The sequence below is a fragment of the Cavia porcellus genome, unplaced genomic scaffold (genome assembly GCF_034190915.1).
Source record: "Cavia porcellus strain 051 isolate PalLab524CR breed Dunkin Hartley unplaced genomic scaffold, mCavPor4.1 scaffold_50, whole genome shotgun sequence".
NCBI lineage: Eukaryota > Metazoa > Chordata > Mammalia > Rodentia > Caviidae > Cavia > Cavia porcellus.
Genome location: NW_026947533.1, coordinates 2,122,942 through 2,128,143, shown reverse-complemented (window position 1 = coordinate 2,128,143; position 5,202 = coordinate 2,122,942). Strand labels below are relative to the sequence as shown.

The 5,202-nt window shown below is 40.1% G+C and overlaps 1 pseudogene; it reads right to left on the bottom strand.

Moving 5' to 3' along the window:
• Nucleotides 1-552: 552 nt before the first annotated feature.
• LOC134475055 (olfactory receptor 9G19-like) lies at nt 553-1,488 on the bottom strand (annotated as a pseudogene).
• Nucleotides 1,489-5,202: the final 3,714 nt, after the last annotated feature.

Below are 5,202 nucleotides of genomic sequence, written 5' to 3'. Positions count from 1 at the left end.
ATCCATATTTGTTTTGTAGATTGTTGACAATAAGTATTGATGAGAGCCTGTAACTCCTTAGTAAGCTTTTTCATTTTTAGTTTGTCAGGTTTTTATATATTTTTTATTATTAATGCATTCTTGTCCTTGGATTTAACTCATTATTTTTTGGTAAGGTGGAGGAGAGAGGCACACACACCCCAGTGCAGTCCTTAAAGGACTTGTACCCATCACATCAGAGCAGTAGGAAAAAATAAATTGGTCGGTATTAGAGGAGAGAGAAAAAAAATGAAATGTAATTTTTTGGGATGCTAGAATTATTACATAGTTCCCTATTAAATTAAGTTCATATTAAATTAAGATATTACTTATTAAAGATTATTAAAATTAAAGTGAATCTATATGGCATAACTACTCAATAACTAAACTAAAACAATGACGCTGACACAAAGGAAATATTTTGGTTGAATTTCATTTAATAGAATTTTTTTGATAATACACTTCCACAGCCTTCTTTGAAGTAGCAGGTGAAAAGTAATAACATTTATCAATGATAGGAGGAATGGGTGCTAATTAGACACTAGCTTGTGATAAGTTAAAGAGTTTTTTAAGAGCTTCTTTCACATCTTTATTCCTCAGGCTATAGATCATGGGGTTCAACATGGGGAATAGTACCGTATAAAAGGTGGAAACCATCTTGTCTCTTTCAAGGGAGTAGCTGGAACTGGGGCGAGAGTAGATTTAGAGGATGGAGCCATAGTACAGGGTGACCGAGACGAGGTGGGAGGAACATGTGGAGAAGGCCTTGAGGCGGCCCTCCGTGGAGCAGATCCTCAAGATGGCAGCAGTGATGAAGAAGTAGGAGGCCAGGATGAGCAGGGTGGGGGCAATGACATTGGAGGCCAGCAGGAAATACAACACACACTGGTAGCTGTCTCTCACATCACATGCCAACTTCACCAGGGGTGGTACATCACAGAAAAAGTCATCAATGATGTTGTCTCTGCAGAAATCCAGAGTGAATGTGTTGCTGGTTAGGATTATTGCATTGAGGAAGCCCCCTATATAGGAGAACACCACCAGACAGATGCACAGGCTCCTGGGCATGGCTTGAGCATAGAGCAGGGGGTTGGCGATGGCCATGTAGCGGTCATAGGCCATGGCGGCCAGCAGGTAGCACTCACTGTAGGCCAGTCCAGCAGAGAAGAAGAACTGGGTCACACAGCCTTCAAAAGAAATGCTTTTGTCCTCAGAGAGGCAGGTCACTCGGATCTTTGGGGTGTAGACTGAGGAATACCAAAGGTCCAGGAAAGACAAATTTCCAATGAAAAAGTACATGGGTGTGTGGAGCCGGGAATCATTACAGATCAGGGTGATGAGTATGTTGTTTCCCAGCAGCGTCACAGAGTACACGCCCAGGAACACCACAAACAGGACCAACTGCATCATGGGGTCTGTCGTGAAGCCCAGTAAGATGAACTTGGTCACTGTGTGATTTCTCCTCTCCATTGCTCCTGAAATCCTCCTAGGCATGGAATAGACAGGAATTGATTCCTTCAGTCGGGATCAGTGAGGATATCCTTTGTGTTAGGTCCTGAGATGTAGTTAAGGGTAAAGGAGAATCCTAACTGCTGCAGTTGGTATGAGACTTTCCTGTGCTTCAATAAACTCATTGCAATGGTATGCATTTGATAACAGTCAGATGATAATACACTCTGGATGTTTGTTGCATTTCCTTTCAAGCAATGTGTCAGCCTCAAATGATGTCTCAGACTCCTGAATTTTTTTAGTGTTTGTAAAATTCATTGATCTTTTACTCACTCAGTGTAAAGATATCTTTTGGAGTACAAGTATCTTTTAGGTCTTGATGTACTTAGAGGGACATTTTTACACCTGAATTACCTGTCCTATGGATCTAGAGAACTTTCCCTCTGTCCCCTTTAGGGTTCATCTAGTGGTGCCCCAACCTTAGTGACAGTTAAATATGAAAACACACAGTTGCAATGATCTTCTCCAACGTGGTTACCATGGGATACAGTGCTCAGGGCCAAAGCACTACATTCCACACTGTAAACAGAGATATTGCTTCTAGAAATTATGTGAAAAGTAGAAAATATTTTTAAAATATCAAAAAGTGGTCAAATTTTCTGTTGTGATTATACCTCCAATTAGTTTTCCACCAGATCTTTGCATCAAAGATAAAAATGAGGAAAAAGTCTGTGAAATACTCAGTGTCACCCAATATTTATTTCCCCAAGTTAAATGTCTGCCAAGAAAATATTTTCTCAAAGTGCAACATGCCATCATAACATCAGGACAGAGTGGGACAGCAAGCACACTGTATAACTCAGAGATGCCTGTTTGGTCCACAAAGCAGAAAAACAGTCTGTTTTTTACACAGTTCACTAGAATGGGACACTTCCATTACTTCGAACATAAGACAAGACTGACTTACATTTCCTTGGTGTCAATGTAAATGAGTCAGCTGACTAAAGACTAAACACAGAGCCTGGCTTTTTATTACCTCTGGAGTAATAAGTGGCACAATTTTGTTTTGTGCTAAAAAAAAGCCAAGCAGTCTCTAGTTTATAGGTTGTGGGCATCATTAAGAACCTGTTTTCATGAAAAGGACACATGAGCTTGCAATTCAGCCTTCTCTCTAGGTCACAAAGAAAAATGTGGAAATGAGTATTTGTTCTATTATTAATAATATTAATTCTGACAGAATTAAAACACTGTAAAAGACTCATGGAATTAGCAGGTGAAAAAGTGCTTCATAACATTGTGCTTTTCAATAGATGAACTATAAACCATTCCATGTTTCAGTCCTGATGTGGACAATTTCTATAGTTTATAACCTTTTTGGCACTTCGTTCAAGTCCTCCAAACTTATTATTTTAATCTATTTAATGAAATAGCAGTCATTTCCTTAAGGGATTGAGGGAAAACTTACAGGAGACATTATACTTAATGTACTCAGTCCAGCATTATAGAACATATCTGTCCTGTGTCCACACTGAGGTCACACAGTAGTAAAGCATCGACATTGCCTTCTTGTAACTTCTAGTAAAGGCAGCCCTTTGGCCCTTGATTTTCTTTCATTATTTCATCAACGTCATCTCCCTTCCCAGCCAGGACCACCTTCGCACAGCACTGCTGTGGAGCCCACAGTGCCTCTCTGGCCCTTTATCTCTGTCTTGCCTCCACTGAAGAGTTTTGCTGAAGTGATCATCTTAGAGAAATGATTACATTTTTGATGTGATGTACCTTAGAGAATCTTATAAAAAACCATATAACTTTCACCTTTAAAAGCGCTTGTATCTCAGCTGGACCACACACACAGACTGGGCATTTCCTTGGTGTCTGCCCCAATCTTCTGCATGCAGGGAGGAACCTTGAGTCCTGAGTCCTGAACTTGTTAATCAGAACAAGAAAATCAGGTGGTTTATGTTAACCAGTCACCATGCTCAGCCTCCTGACGTACAATTGCTGAAAAGCAATTTTCCACGCAAAGTATTATGATGCTTTGGCTCCTTAGCAGTAAGCTTCACTGTCAGAGGTCTCCTAGGAAACTACCTAGGCCTCCACTTTCTTAAACAATGGTAAACTGAACAAATTTTACAATTTTTGATATGTGTTGTCTCATATACTAACAATATCTGCATTTTCATCTTCCTCTCACAAGTACACTCAAGATGTTAACAAAGAATATTGCCTTGGTTAATGGGTCCTGCTTGATGGTTGTTTGTTGGAAAATGTAGACTATTTTCTCCTTGTGATTTCTTTCTTTTCATCACAGATAGTGTGATGTTCTGTGATATGTTATCTCTTGGTATTGTCAGAAATTAAAATAGGAAGATGATAAAGCTGTTTCAGAAAAAAACTATTTAGCATTTACCACATATTAATAAGAAAAGGGCGATAGGTCTGATTATGAAGAACAAATAAATTTTCTATCTTTAGCATTTGATTTAAGCTACTTACCTAATATTTCCAAGAAGAACATCTTCACAGAATTCAGACCTGCCAGCCCAGAACCTTTTATACCAATTTCCAGATTCCCAAAGTTATAGATCACTGGAGCCCCTTGGGAATCTCACAGTTTGTAGAAGCACTAACAAGATAATTAAACAAAACTGTATTGACAAATCAGGTGATGTTCAGGAAGATAGAGAAGAGAATTTGGAGACTGTTTCCCTTGAGAAAAAAGTACACAACCATAAATTACATTCTCATTCTCTCCTGTGTAGAACCTAAACTAAAGGATGCATACAGGAATACTACCTATGCTCACTTTGTTCTTGGGTGTATATCTTCATATTGAATCACACGTGTCTGTCCATACCAGTATTTCTATGACATGGTGGCTGTCATTTACATCTCCAAATCCATCCCACAGCCTCAAACACCTCCTTTTGCTGCAGAATCCTCAGCTGTATTAACTGCATCAGTGGGCTCATTTGTTCTTTGTGTATTAATCCAGAATCTATCTGATGACAGTCAATGTCCAGGAGAAGCTTGAGGACAGGTCACCCTCACTAGGGCCCAGATGGCTGCATCTCTGCACATAGCCCATGGCTCCCACAAAGTCTCCCTACTTCAGATGTCTTCCCTGGATCCATAGCTGCTCCCACTTGTCGTACTCCTCGAAAAGAGGTGGCAACAGCACTTAGAGGTTTCTGGTCCTGGGATTGTCATGCAGCTCTTGGGAATTCCCTGCACCACACACATTCCTTTGCAACTGTTGGTGTACTTTATCCTGCTCATGTGAGTGAGTTAGGCTGTCACAGGAACCTGTCAGGTCCACGACTGGCAAGGGTCCTAGTAGGAGTTTAAGGAATTTAATCTCGAATGGAGTTAGATTATTAATATATTTAAGGAACAGATGGAGAAAGGCACAGCAAGGAGCAATGTGACTTGGGAAATACAATGACATCAAATTTTCCAGAATCATCATTAGTAGCATCATATTAGGTAGTACTGGCAGAAGGTGTTAAGAAACCAGTGAGCTGTGATAACAGCACGTGCACACAGGCTATAAATATCACGTGATGAGTGGATTCTGCTGAAATATAATCCCATTGCTCACTAACTGAAGATTCCAGTGGGCCACCCTAATATTGCCCATCTCCTGAGGTCCTTGAGGATGAAAAGTTACAAGACAGTGCTGTGGTTCAATTCATGGCATCACAGCCCAAACAAATGCTTTAACTTGGAATATAT